Source organism: Cynocephalus volans, chromosome 10 (genome assembly GCF_027409185.1).
Source record: "Cynocephalus volans isolate mCynVol1 chromosome 10, mCynVol1.pri, whole genome shotgun sequence".
NCBI lineage: Eukaryota > Metazoa > Chordata > Mammalia > Dermoptera > Cynocephalidae > Cynocephalus > Cynocephalus volans.
Window position 1 is genome coordinate 100,085,791 of NC_084469.1, and position 15,946 is coordinate 100,101,736.

Sequence of the window (15,946 nt, forward strand, 5' to 3'; positions counted from 1 at the left end):
GCCTTTGCGGACACCTGAGGCCTCCCACAGCCTTCAGAGGTCAAAGGCAGAAACTCAGGCCCTGTATCTGTGAACCCTGAGTGTCTGGGGTTCAAAGGCCAAAGGTGAAAGGCCAGGACTGAGTTTAGTCTTTATATGAAAGCTTCTGACCCAAGAACAGGCTGGGCTTGACCTGATGATGGACTCAACACTGATCCTAGTTTCACAGTTTGACCCACAATCTTTGTGTCATAGACTGAGCCCTGATCCTGGTGTCATACACTGAGCCCTAATCCCTTTGTCATAGTCTGAGCTCCCATCCCAGTGCCACAAGCTGAATCCCAATTTTGATCACACATGGAACCCTGACCCTGGTCACAGACTGAGTCCTGACCCTGATGTCACACACAGAGCTCTGATTTTGGTGACAGACTCTCTTGATCTCCAAATTTTTGTCTTCAGTGACCTCTGGTCATTGCTGCCTGACATTCCCACCCACACCCCTACCTCAGGCTGTCAAGACCAAACCCATCATTTTCCATCTTCCTCCTGCATCCCCATATCAGTGTGACTGCACTGTCCTCCCAGTGAGCAGCCCTGTCAATTTCACCTCCATGACATTTCTCTACTCCATTTCCTCTTCTTTACGCTGTTGCTGTCTCAATTTCAGCCCCTATTATTTCTCTCCCTACACAACTACAACTGTCATTGTCATAGATGGAGCCCTAATCCTGGTGTCATAGCTGAGTCTTGACATAGTGTCATAGACTGAGCCACAATCCTGGTGTCACAGACACCCCCAATCCCCATGTCACAGACTGAGTCCCAATCCTGATGTCACAGACTAAGCCCCTATCCTGGTATCCTAGACTGAGCCCCCATCCTGATGTCATAGGCCAAGTCCCAATCCTGGTGCCATAGACTGAGCCCTGTCAATTGCCACCCACAATTGTTACTGACCCTCAGCCACCAGTTTCTTCCCTCCAATCCATCTTCTGTCCTGAAGCTGGTGTGTCTTCCTGGCATGACAGTCTGAGGGTCACTCCCCTTCCACTCTCCCCACCATATAGACTCCAGTCCCCTTAGAACGACATTCAGAGCCCTTTCCAGCCTGACCTCCAAGCTCCCCCTCACACAGATGAGCCTCCAACTCACCGTTCTCCTGTGTGTCTCTGTGATGTCCCCACAACTCTTTCCCACCCTTCCTGCCTGGCAACTAAGGGCTCTCTCAGGCTCCCTGCAGCCAGTTTAATCAGATGACTTTGAATTGCTCTGCACTCTTTATCCACACCTTGTTGCACTGTAATGACTTTACTTTCTCTCTCCTAAACCAGGGGTCTGCAAACTATGACCCATGGGCCAAATTCTCCACACTGCCTGATTTTGTAAATAAAGTTTTATTGGCACACAGCCACGCCCATCCATATAGTTACTGTCTATGGCTGCTGTCGCTCTACAACAGCAGAGTTCAGTAGTTTCATCAGAGACCATGCGGACTGCAAAGCCAAAGATACTTTCTCACTAGCCCTTTACAGAAAGGTTTGCCAACTCCTGCCCTAGAGCATGACGTATGTGAGGGCAGGGACTGTATCTGACCCACTGTCACATCCCCAAGCCCCAAGATCACTTCCTACATGCCTGGCCTAGAGCTAAAACTGTCATTTACTTTTCCTTCTTCTATCCTCGCCCAAACCTTGGATTCCTCACTTTATAGAAGAGGAAACTGAGGCTTAGAGAGGTGCACTGACTTTACCTAGGTCACACCAGGCTGGTACGAGCAAGGCAGAGCTAGGATTTGAAGCCAGGTATTCCAAATTCAAAGCAAGGGCTCACAACCACCAGGCTATCCTGTGCTGTGTTGGGTTGGGCACAGAAGCAGTGCCCATAAGTTTGCTGATGAACGGATAGATGGAAGTATGGATGGATGGATGAATGGATGGTTGGACAGATGGATAGATGGATAGATAAATAAATAAATGGATGGATGGATGACTGGATGGTTCGATAGTTAGATAAATGAATGGATGGTTGTTTAGTTGGCTGGCTAGCTGGATGGATAGGGGGATGGTCAGCTGGTTGGATGAATAAATGGGTAGATAGTTGGATGGATAGTGTCCAGAGGCAGGGATGCGTTACACTCAGGGGGAGGCATTCTGAGGGGATAAGTGTGTCTGCGTGTGTATGTGTGTGTGAGGCTGGATGTAGAACGAAGGGGAACAGAATTGTGGAAGAGAAGCCAGACAGGAAAGAAACCAAGGAGAGACACAGAATGCACTCAGTACATATGCACTTACTATAGATTGGGGAATGAATGAAAAAACATGGGCAGAATGGGTAAATGGAGCAGGCGAGGGAAGGGGCAGTGGGGAGGTAGGGACCTTCACTAAAGGACTCAGTCCTCCTCTCCCAAGCCTCTGCCCAACCCAACCCTATCATTTCCCCAGGAAATCCTTCTAGGCACCCAAACAACCAATTACACAGCTTAAGAGGGGTACACAAAGGCCATTCTTCCTTGCTTTCCAGGGATAGAACCTGAAGGGATGCTGTTAAGGAGTCGCTCTGCCCAGGGAGTTAAGCCAGAAAGACATGGGGCCTGAGCAGGGAAAGGGCTCTGCTGGGGACGGATCCTGCTCTCCACCCCCATGCTTCTCTGTAGGGAACTGCCAATCAGCCTGGATTCAGGTCCCAGGCAGACTCCTCCAGCACCAGACCCCGCAGCATCAGCCATAAAAGGGTGTAAGAGTCACCGTCGGTTCCCACAACTCACTCCCCCACCTGTCAGCCTGTAAATCACAGCCTCAACCTGCCTGGACAGAGACACAGGGTGGTCTGGACGGGTAGGAGTGGAGCAGCCTTTCACGGGACTTGAGTTCCAGGCGGGCACCTTGTTGATACACGGCGGATGCACAAGTTCTCCAAGATTGCCATCCACTGATCGATTTAAAAACCCTCCCCAGGCAATCCAGCTGCCCACCTCAGCAGCTTTGTCCACTGGTCAGAACACACCACAAAGGTGGTCTCAGAAAAAACTGGCTTCAGATCCTGGCTTCTCTGGGGCATACTTGCTGTGTGACCTTGAGCAAGTCACTCAAATTCTCTGAGTCCCAATGCACAAGGGCTCAACAACTGGCGGCAACTTCCATTATTAGGACTACTCTTTCTTCAATGGCATCTCCATTTCCAGGCCACCCTCTCTCTCCCCAGCCTCTGGGTCCCCTGATACTCCCATTTATACCTTGACCCCAGCACGATGCCGGGTATACAATAAACTTTCAAGGACAATTTGTGGAATGAACGAGCTAATGAATTGTCATACAGGCCCTTCCTTCATGGAAACTCATTGCTACCTTGAACAAAGTCTCATGCAGGTGACGAGATAACCCAGGAGGCAAGGAGTACATGGCCAGCTTCTACACCCCTGTCCCACACTGTCCCTCACCCCCACCCCACCCTGTGGACTCAGACAACATCTGGTTATCTTCAAGGGATAAACTCCTCCTGAGATTTAAGGAGAAGTGTCTCTTTGCAAATATAGCTTACCCAGGCCTTGGGGGACATAAAACAAAGGCGTCTCCAGCCCCCACAGAGGTAAACTGGGGCCCTGGGACCCTGAGGGGGTGGGTACCAGCCAATGTGTGTGTATGTATGTGTGTGTTTGAGGGGGTGTCTCTTCTGCCCGAGAGCCTCAAATCTCCCCATTTTGCTGCCACCCTGAGCCTCTTATCCTGCATCTGGTCCAGGAACGACAGCATCAAGGACCTCCAGGAAGTCACCAGGCTGCCCCTAGGGAGCTCAGCATCTGTGGTGGGAGAGTCGGTGCTCCTTCTGCAAATCGATCTCCTAAGACAAGTTTCTGGCCAAGCCAGGACAAGAAGGAGCTCCTAAATCCATGATGTCTCACGGGGGCCCCGGGAAATCAGGGGTCAGGGAATCTGGGGCCAGCTCAGGCAGTCTGTGCCCCAGCCAAGGAAAAACTTGAGGGGGAAAGGTGGGCAGGCTGTCCAGGGGTCCTCGCCTGGGGGGACGGTGCCTGGTCACTGCCCACTCCTTACCTCTCTTGAAGGCCCACCGCTTCAGCCACAGCTTGGAGAAAGCCGGCCAGGAGTGGTTGAGCATCGAGCCAGCCATGGGGTCTGCGTGTGTGAGAGTGTCTGTGCAGGGGATCACTGGAGCCGTTGCTGGGCTGAGGATCCCTGCCAGGATGGGGCTGCCAGCAGGAGGGGCGGAGACTGCCGCCAAGGTCTGCCAGACACATCAGCTGTTGGGAGCCTGGGGCTGAGGCAGGGGGACTGGGGTTTCCAGCTGGGGGGCCCAGGGACCCCCAACTGCGGGAAGAGGGCAAGTACTCCTTGCCCGCCACACCCCAGTCTTAAGGTCTGGACAAGATGTTCCCAGGAGAAAAGAAATACAGCCTAAGTCCTGAGGGGATCCTGGGTGTGCATGAATGTCTGAGTATTTGTGTGTGTGTGTGCCATAATCTTTTTTTTTTTTTTTTGATTTAAAAAATTTTGGGCGGCTGGCCAGTATGGGGATCTGAACTCTTGACCTTGGTGTTATAACACTGCACTCTAACCAACTGAGCTAACTGGCCAGCCCTCGTTGTCTCTGTGTGTTTGATGGCGCATTTATGCATTGGCGTATAGGGTGTGTGTTCTCGGCTCTGTGGGTGTGTGTTTGCATGCAAGTCTGTTTTTTTGTTGTTGTTGTTGTTGTTGTTTTAATAAGAAGTATTTTAACGTTTACTCGTACATGGGGGGTTAACAGTGTGTTGTTTCAATACATGTGTATGCTGCACAATGATTCACTTAGGGTAGGCAGCATAGTTTTGTACCTGTCAGTCCTGCGTGCAAGTCTTGAGTGTCAACTTGTCTATGTGGGGTTTATATTCGACTCTCCGGGTGGTGTTAAGAGGCTCTGTGATCCTGGGTGTGCACGTGTGTGCTGCCCCCTGGTGGTGAAAGCCCCCTTCCCTGCATTTTCACTTGTCAAAAATTCCTGGCTTTGGTCCTTGTTGACCCTACCCCACCACTCCCGGACATCCTTTCTGTGACTTCCCAGCTCCAAACCACCCTCACTGGTGAGAAGATCAAGGGCCTCTCCTTGCTCACCTCCTGGTCCGCCCTTACCCACTCCAAGGAAGAGCTATTGCCTCTTCTCTCTTCCATGACTCCTTAGTCCTCTTCCCTTCTCAAAGAGTTAGCGACACTCCTATCTTTACCTGTTGGACTCCACAGCCCACTGCAGTATTATTTTCACCCTCTTCAGTCTTATGGATCTCTGTAGCACTGAATCCAATGGGCACTTGTTAATTTCTCCCTTATTGGACACCTCTGACTCTTCCCTTCCTGAAACCCACCCTTCTCTTGATACCACATGCTCTACCTTCTTCTGCAGGCTGCTTCCTGACTTGACTCATCTTTCTTTCTCTGCCTGGACTTCATACTCTGTGGTCCCAGGGCTCTGTCCTTGGCTCCATGATCTCCTCACTGCCCCTGCTGATCCCATCTGCACCTTCCCCGTGACTTCAGCTATCATAGTATAAGCAGATGACCCCCAAATTGTTCTCTCACAAAAAGACATAGAAACACACACTCCATATTCCAACACCCAACACACTCTCAAGCACATATAGACAATGGCAGACACACACACACACAAGTAGACATACATTCACAGCCAGATACACGCCCACACACGCAGTTATACGCACACACATACATGGAAGTTCAGGGGACAGCTCGTGGAGATTTAAAAAACCACTTCCTGGGCTGTGCAATGGGTTTCAATTCCCCATCTCCTGCCACAGTCTTTCCCTGGACAAGCGACTTGAATCTTCCAGAACTCTGGATGGAAAGCAGATATGAGAACCCTAGGAAGTCTAGGGGACTAAAGGGGGACCTCCATCAAAGATGGTACCAATAGCAGAGACCCAAGAACCCAGAACCAGGGAAAAGACAGTGAATTTAGAGCAGACTTAACAATTGGGAGGCTTGCTCAAAATCTTACTTTAAAAATACAGCAGGGGCATCTATTTCTAATGATCACAGGCTAGCTTATTGCAGATTTACCTTTCCACTAAGAGCAACTAGAAATGCTGGACAAAATTGTAAGGGGAAAAACCCCACCCTCGATTTGAAGGCATCGGCAGCCAGGGCTTGGGGGATCAGGATCCTGGAGAGAAAAGAAACTTAGAGAGGTGAAGGTGACATAATACAGTCCTTTTTTCTCATAAATGAGTTGTTGATTTGAACAAATTTCTTGAGTAACTAGGAAGCAGACCAGAAAGAGGCTGAAAAGCTGAGTGTCGCTTTTGGAAATCTTATGGGACTGGGAAAACAAACATTGGAATTCAGGTCACACAAAGAGGAGAGGGTTGGGACCCCCAAAAGACTACACCCTAGAAGTAAGGAGAGTCCAGACATGGACCAACCCTCACTAAGACCAAAATCCATCTTCAAATCAGCTCACACCCCGAATAGATTAAAGAAATCTGCCTTTACTCTAACTGCCTGCCAGAAGCAAAAGTCAACCCTCTCTGGAGGAAAATAACACCAAGAGCCACAAATGATCTTTACAGTTTTTCACAATGTCTGGCATTCAATCAAAAATTACTAGGTATACTCGGAGACAGAGCCTCATAACTTAAATCCAAGAAGAAAAACAGACAACAGCAACAGACCCACTGGAGATGAAGATACTAGACTTAAAACAGCAAAATGTGACACAAAGATGGGTTAGTATGATATAAAAGGTCATGGGGAGGGGATAATTTCAGATGTCCCATTTATGCACAGGGTTGAGTGTACCCACCTACTGGACAGTTTTGATGTACACACACATATATAAACATTCATATATATATACATACATACATATATATATATACACATACATACATACATACATACATATATATATATACACATACATACATACATACATACATACATACATATATACACATACATACATACATACATACATATATATATATATACACATACATACATACATACATACATACATACATATATATATATACACATACATACATACATACATACATATATATATATACACATACATACATACATACATACATACATATATATATATATACACATACATACATACATACATACATACATATATATATATATACACACATACATACATACATACATATATATATATATATATATACACATACATACATACATACATACATATATATATATATATATACACATACATACATACATACATACATACATATATATATATATATATGTATGTAGCAAGTGGTAGAGGTGGGAGGTGGCTTCGACTCTGGTTCTATGGTCCAATTCTTATTTTACTAAGACCAAGAATTGAGCACAGCATTGCTAGAGAACTAGATCAAGAACATGTGGTTTCCACCTTGAGCTGTTGGGCTGGTTGTGAAGTTGTGGGGAGGAGAAGTATGGTGAATATGCTTGGATGGGGATAATTGGAGACAGAGAGCCCAGGTGAGGAAGACTTTGTGACTTTTTTAACTTGAATGTCTCAAGTTAAAATTTTCTGGTTTTATTATGTGTATGTGCCAGAAGAGAACTCCATGACATTTATGGCTTGAATTGTCTCCAAACCTGATGCTATTTATTGTCCATTGTAAATAACCACTTGGCCTGCCAAAGGGTGATCTTCTGGTCCTGAGTGTTATTAGTTGATGGAAATAGTAGGTGGAGGGTCTGGAAGGGGGTGCAGGGTGTGGAATATGCTCCATCTTGAAGAAAGTATCCACCATCTTGGAGAGGGCATCCACCATCTTGGAGAGGGCATCCACCATCTTAGAGTGGGAATCCACCACCTTGGAGAGGGCATCCACCACCTTGGAGTGGGAATCCACCACCTTGGTGAGGGCATCCACCACCTTGGTGAGGGTATCCACCATCTAGGAGAGGGCATCCACCACCTTGGAGAGGGCATCCACCATCTTGGAGTCGGAATCCACCACCTTGGAGAGGGCATCCACCACCTTGGAGAGGGCATCCACCACCTTGGTGAGGGCATCCACCACCCTGGAGAGGGCATCCACCATCTTGGTGAGAGCATCCACCATCTTGGTGAGGGCATCCACCACCTTGGAGAGGGCATCCACCATCTTGGTGAGGGAATCCACCATTTTGGTGAGGGCATCCACCACCTTGAAGAGGGCATCCACCATCTAGGAGAGTGCATCCACCACCTTGGAGAGGGCATCCACCACCTTGGAAAGGGCATCCACCATCTTAGAGTGGGAATCCACCATCTTGGTGAGGGCATCCACCATCTTGGTGAGGGCATCCACCACCTTGGAGAGGGCATCCACCATCTAGGAGAGTGCATCCACCACCTTGGAGAGGGCATCCACCATCTAGGAGAGGGCATCCACCACCTTGGAGAGGGCATCCACCATCTTGGTGTGGGAATCCACCATCTTGGAGTGCGAATCCACTATCTTGGTGAGGGCATCCACCATGCTGATCAGTGCATCCACCATCTTAATGAGAGTTTCTACCATCTTAGTGAGGTCTTTTATCATCTTGTTGATGGTGACTGCCATCTTGGTAAGAGTAACCTGTCTTGACACAATGGTTTCCCAGTCTGTGGAAAGGCAGATTCCAGAGAAACCCTCATGACAGGGTCCCATGAGTTCATTAGTGATCCCAGCAGAGACTGGCTGAGTTGAGCCGGCCAGAAGAAGCCCCCAGCTGACCCAACAAATCACAAGCTAAACGAGTGATTATTGTTTTAAGCTACTAAGTTTTGTTTTCACAGCAAAAGAAAACTGATACACAGCGGCAATGCAGAACATTCTGGTTATCTATTGCTGCATAATAAATTACCCCCCAAACCTAATGGATTAAAACAACAACACCTTTTTGTTATTTCTGAAGATTTCTATGGGATAGGAATTCAGGTGTGGCTTGACTGAGTGGTTTTCACTTGGGATCGCTCACGAGATTCTAATGAGACATGGGCTGGGCTGGACCATCTCGAAGGGGTCTTCACTCATGCGGCTGGCAAGACTCAAATGGCTAGGGTTCACTGGGCATCCCTTTTTACCTCTACATGTGTGGTCTTTTCTGATGGAGTCTCCAGCATGGTGTCTTCTGGGAGGCTGGACTTCTCACTTGAAGGTTCAGGACTCCAAAGATGCACATTGAAAGGGAAAAAGTCAGGAAGATGTCACCTTGTTTTTAATGATCTAGTTTTGCTTCTGCTGTACTCTATTCATTGAGAGAATCATGAGGTTTTGCCCAGGCCCAGGGGGAGGGGACTCTCCTTTCATCCCATCTTTTAATGAGGAGACAGAAGATTCTGGAAGACATGTGGGTCTTGAAATATTATTGTGGTTAGTCTTGGATAATATAACCTGTGCCCCAGGGCCTGAAGTTCATGAGGGCAGGCAGGTAGGTCTAGGCAGGGGTAAGACCCTAGGCAATGGGAGGGGTTGAACAGAAGATGCCAATTGAGAAACCAGAAGTGTGGGTCATGTCAACCTAAAGCCCAGGGGTGAAGTCATAGCAACACAAGCTAACGTTTCACAAGAGCTCAGCTTGTGCCAGGTGCATAAATAACTCAGTCTTCACAACCACTCTACGATGAGGTAGCAGTGGTGTTTCAATCACTCCCATTATACAGATGAGGAAACTGAAGACACGGGGAGGTCAAGTAACAAACATCTTAACACAGTGTCGCTCAAGTCAATGAATTCCTCCTCACCTCTGTTTTCATCACACAGGTCCAGACCATCACCTTATCCTGGACTCTTCCTGAAGCCCATTCCCACCCCATCCCCCTGCCAGGAAATGGTTCCGATCCCTGTCCCTGGGTATGCTTCGCTTTCTCCATCTGCATTGCCTTTGTCTAGACCTGGTCTGGCCACCATCACCTCCTGAGAAGGTCTCTCTCTGTCCCTAGTCTCTCCACTTCAATCCTTGGGGTTCCAAAATCTCTTCTTATATAAACCTCATGATTGTGTTCCCAACCTTCTGTGGCTGCTAAAACCCCACCTCTTTTGAGGAAGAGCCCACCTCAGGCAGGTCCAAGGAGCTGGTTGCTATCCCTGGTTAGGGATGGGACTCTTGAAGCAGCCCATCCTAGCGTACTTGCTTAGAGACTGGATCCAACATGAGTCTTTCTTTTGAGGTGTGGCACAGAAAGTTTCTTTTATTATTATCACATTTTTATTGTAACATAATCGATTGTATTTATCTGTAGGGTACAGGTTGAATACTAATACCTGTGTGCGACAGGTGATGCTCAAATCCGGGCAATGAATATGTTCAACATTATAGAATGTAATCATTTTTTGTGGCCTTTTACCAATTCCTCCCTTACCACCCTGCCCATTGCCATTTCTGGTAACCTCAGTTCTACAGAACAGAAAGTTTCTGATGGTACACACAAGTTGCATAAGTGGGGACTACTCAGGAAGCAAGGCTTGGGGACAAGGATGGAATATGAAGGATAAGGCAATGTTGACAATGTTTTCTGAGCTCCTGCTGTGTGCCAGGCACCACATTGAGATCTCACAGCAAGGCCTTATGATAACCCTTTTATGGATAAGCAAACGGAAGCCCAGAGTGGTTAAGTCATTTGCCCACAGCCACACAGAGGCAGAAAAGCCAATATTTGAACCCACATCTGTCAGATACAACCAAAATATCATCTACAACAGTGTACTGAGCATCAGCATGTGTCCAGCTCTGTGTCAGGGACTTGGGGGGATGGGGTCCAGGGAGACATGTGGACAGCCCAGACCAGACACACTAAGGTGTTGCAGTGGACATTTTACCAGCTCTTCAAGGCCTAGAGAAAAGGCTGCCTTCACCAGGAAGCCCTCCCAGAAGGACTCACAGTCATGGTGATGGAGCTCAGAGGTGGCTGATGGTGGGGGCAACCCTCCCCTGCCTTCCCTTGGTTGTCAAATCCTTTTCTTGGAACTGCAAGTGACCTGGCCTTGGAAAATTAGCCACCTGAGTGCAGCATTTGTTGCTCGCCCCCAGTATAATTCACCAGCTCTGTCCTCCTGGCTCCAGCCTTCCACTCCAAATTCACCACCTCCTGCCTCCAAGCCACTTTCCCAGAACCCAGAGTGCCTGAAGCCCGCCTCTTGGGTGTGCAGCGCTGGGGGCCGGGAGGAAGGAACCGACCTGGGTGTGCCCAGCACAAACCGCAGCCTTCCTCCCTGACCTCGCCCAACCCCAGGCAGCTGGGTGTAGGAGGCTCCCCAAGGTGGGCCACAATGGTGGGAGCCAAGAGGGTGGCTCCCACCTGGAGAGCTGCCTGGGTGGAGGGTGATTCTTTATGGAGGACCTTGAGATCGGAGAGAGGCCCTTCTCAGGGCTGGTTCTCAGAAATCAGCCTTAAGTGGGAGTTTGTTTTGAAAGTTAGATTCCCCGCCCTGCAGAGTCTGCCTCAGGGAGGTGCGTGGGGGACCCTGGAATCTGCAGTTGACTTTGCCACAGGGTGCCCAAGTTCTCGCATTGATTCTCTGACTCCTGTCCCCACACACGCCTTGGCTACAAGGGGCTTCATTCTCCTTTTCTGCCTACCTAGTTTTTCATCATGGACCCCGGCCCCTTGCCCTGGGGTGAACTCTTATGATTACAGACCTCCGTAGAAAAAATACACAGGTCAGATGGCTTTCCCCACCCACTGGGGAAGTGGGTTGACGGGAAGGTGGAAAGAGACCATGACGGTCTGTTTGTCCACTACCCCCCCACCGCCCCATCCCCGGCCTCCACTGCCGCTCTGTTCTTGCTGGTGCACCTGTCCTCCCCCTGCCCAGGATGGTTACTCACCGGATGGAGGTTAGTTTTCAGTGCTGTGGGTGTCCAGCCTGGCTACCAGCTCCTGCAGCTCCCATGAACCATGGCTGGGGTTTCAAGCCAGCCCAGGGGGTGCATTGGCCGGCCAGAGCTTGGTGTAACCACAGAGTGACCCAACACTACCTCAACTTCCTCTTCCTCAACCACCTGCCCGCGGCCACCTCCGTCCCCTGCTGTGGGCTGAGTCTGAGACAAGAACAGAGGACAGGGGTTCTAGATGCAGGGAACCCTTCCCCCACCTCTCAGCCCTGGGTGTGCAGGTGTCCTGAAGAGGGGGTGTGGAGAACTGTGGGGAGACTCTGCACCGTCTTCCCCACCCCAACAACTTCCTGCCGAACCAACTGCTGAAAAGGAACAGGGTGGGGTGGGGGCTCACTGGGGCTCTGGGTGCACAGACAGAGACACACAGGGACACACAAGTCACATGTATCCACAGAGATGCAGACAGACAGGCACATGAACAAACACTGGCACATGGGTACACACGGGGAGACAGAAATGCACATGGTTATGTGGACACACAGAGGCACGTGGATCCATGTGGTGTGCCAGTAACTGTTTACCAATCACCTCTCTGATTGGGAGCATTGGCTAATTCTCCTGGTGTAAATAATCTCATCATGGCTGATTTCAGCTAGCCAAATAATGTCACTGAGCATGGATATGGAAGGTAATGCCCAGACTTAGCTCTTGAGCTGGCTCCAGCACGTCACTGGAGTGGGCACTCAGACACATGGGTCCATGCAGAGAGACATGGTCCCCCTAGCACGCAGGGATGCAAACACACATGGGGCCAGGCAGATGGAGCAGTGTGTACACAGAGACCCACCACTGGGTGCACATGGGCACACGGTCTCCTTGAGAATCGGTGACAGGGCATGCCAAAGTGCACACGGGGGAGCAGACACAGCATCATGCCTGGAGACATGTGGGGCCACACACATGAACACACATGAAGGCCAGAGAGGATTAGGAGACACAGAGACCAGCACGGACAAGGGACACAGGTCTCGGCAATTCCTCAGCATGTGTTTGCACGTGGTCACACATGAACACATCTGCGTGGACCTGCAGAGACACCGGAGTGCGGATTCACACTCAAGTGCATCAAGGTCACAGACTCATGAGGCCCCCGCCCAGACCCAGCACTTAGTGGCAAATTGGAACCAGCTCATCTCGGCTCACAAGAGCTGATTGTTAAATTTGAGGAATTTCTCAAGCAGGTTGTTAAATGCAACCGTCATTTAAAATGTAATTATAGAAATTTACAATTAAATAAATTATGTTAGAAATACCACATGATCTCATGTATAGGTGGAATCTAAAAAAGTTGAACTCATAGAAGCAGAGAGTGAGATGGTGGCTGCCAGGGACTGGGGTGGGTTTGGGGATCCGGAGATGTTGGTCAAAGGATACAAAATTTCATTTAGACAGGAGGAATAAGTCCAAGAGATCTATTGCACGACTGACTGCAGTTAATAATAATGTATTATATAACTGAAAGTTGCTAAGAAGGTAGATCTTAAATGTTCTCGCAACAAAAAAATTTGTGAGATAATGAATATGTATATTAGTTTGATTCAACTATTTGCGAATATTAAAACATCATACACTGTAAATATATACAATTTTTATTTGTCAACTATACCTTAATAAAATAATGCCAAAAACCAAAAATCAATAAATTATATTAAAAACAAAAACAGTAACCACTTAAATTCATCACCATGTACTTAATGCTAATGAACTATACCCTTAAGACTAATTAAAACAGTAAATTTTATGTTACGTATATTTTACCACAATAAAAAAATTCATGATTATTTTGCTGTGTTTTTCTGTTGGCTATGCTTTTGAGGTTACTTATGTCTACTTTATTTCTACTGAACTTGTTTTGTGGACATAATACGAGGGAACCTCAAAAAGTTCATGGAAAGATTTGTATTATCTTTCAAATCTATTTTTCCATGTATTTTTTTTTGATAGAAATTAATTTTCCATGAACTTTTTGAAGTATGCTTGTATATAATGAACCGCACCCCATGGCACATCTCGTCCCAACTCTGTGTTCAGTGACATCACACTGGGAGCTTGAAATCGGCCGTGGTGAGAACATTTACACCACGGGAATTGGCAAACACTACAAATCTACACTCCCCCCACCTGAGAGCTGGTTGTTAAACATTTACCGGAATGCCACTGCCCACAGGTGCACACACACGGACTTGTGACACCAAAGAGCCACCCACAGGCACAGGGGCTCACACAGGCAGGCGCAAGGGCCCATACATGGATGTAGGGATCCACATACACACATGGGGGAGGGTCCTACAAGGAGATGCAAACACAGACACATGCTCATGGGCACAGGTTTACGCAGGAGCACGCACCATCATGTGGCCACACAGAATGGATGTGGGGACACACACACAATGAATGCCAGTGGGTATACATGTGGACTCATAATCACAGCCCCACAGAGACTCGAATCCATACACACGCACACACACGGGCAGATGCTGGGCACCTATGAGAATACCTGTAGAGACACTGACTTGCACACTGGTTGCCATGTGACCCCCCCAAAGTTACAGACCCAGAAGTCCCTCAACACAATCACTCACTCACCCATAATTACACATGTCCCTAGGACCATCCATAGAAACTTAGAAGCAAGACATACATGGGACACCAGGAGACAGAGTATACAGATCTGCACATGCACATTCTGAAACCAATTAATTATCTCTTTAATGCAATGCACATTTATTGAGTGCCCAGTGTATGCTGGGCACTGTGGCAGGCATGGGGTCACAGTGAACCAGAAACCACATGACCCCCTGCCGTGGAGGAACTCACAGTCCAGTGGGGGAGGCAAATCATGAACCAGGAAACAGACCCAGGAGGTAAATTCAGATGGTGTGAATTACCGTGACAGGAAGTAAACATCGTGATGTGACAGAGGCTGGGTGGGGGAGGCTGTTGCTTTAGCCGGGAAGCTCAGGGAAGGCCACTTGAGCTGAGATCTGAATGCCCAGAAGGAGCCAAGAATGTAAATCAAGATCTGGGGAAAGGCATTCAGGACAGGAGGCAGGACCGAGCTTGGGGTGTTTGAGGAACAGGAGGTGGCAGCATGGTTGGAGCCAGGCTGGATGGGGACAGTCACAGGACTGCTTGAGGGTGTCGTCCATGCTTCCCCATCCTCTGTCCCCACTGCCTCATCAACCGCTGCTGACATCTCCACTGGCCTCCTGGAGGCTGAAGCCAGTGGCTGTCCTCTTGGCTGTCCTCACCTGGCTCCCCTCCTGTTCCTTCACCACCCTGTCCCACCTCCAGGGAGTGTCCCTCTGCCTATCCTACCATTTCCTGCTTGTGTTAGTGGTAAAACACACATAGCATGAAATTTACCAGCGGAACCATTTTTACGTGCACAGTTCAGTGGTATTAAGCGCATTCACATTGTTGTACAATCATCACCACCATCATCTCCAGAACTTTTTCGTCTTGCAAAACTGAAACTCTGTCCCCATTAAACACTAGCTCCCCATCCCCGCTCCCCCAGCCCCTGGCACCCACCTCTCTTCTTTCTGTGTCTATGAATCTGATGACTCTAAGGACCTCCCATAAGTGGAATCACACAGTATTTGTCCTTTTGTATCTGCCTTATTTGACTTAGCATAATGTCCTCAAGGTTCATCCATGTTGGAGCGTGTGTCAGAATTTCCTTCCTTTTTGTGGCTGGTTAATATTCCATTGTATGGACGGATCACATTTTATTTATCCATTCATCTGTCAGTAGACGACTGGGTTATTTCCACTTTTGGCTATTGTGAATTATGCTGCAAAGAACACGGGTGTACAAGTATGCGCTCGAGTACCTGCTTTCAACTTTTGGGAATATACTGCTGGAGAGTTTTAAGCAAGGGCCTGGGAAATGATCCTGCTTTTAGCTTTAAGAGATGGCTTTTTCTTCTGATCGTAGAGGCTACCACTGAGTTTGCCACTAGAGGACAGCGCTTTCCCATGGCTTCTCCCCCGGGTGGGCTAAGACCACAGTGAGAAAACAGAAACACGTCAGGCTTGTGTGGAAAACCTGAAAGTTTATAGGG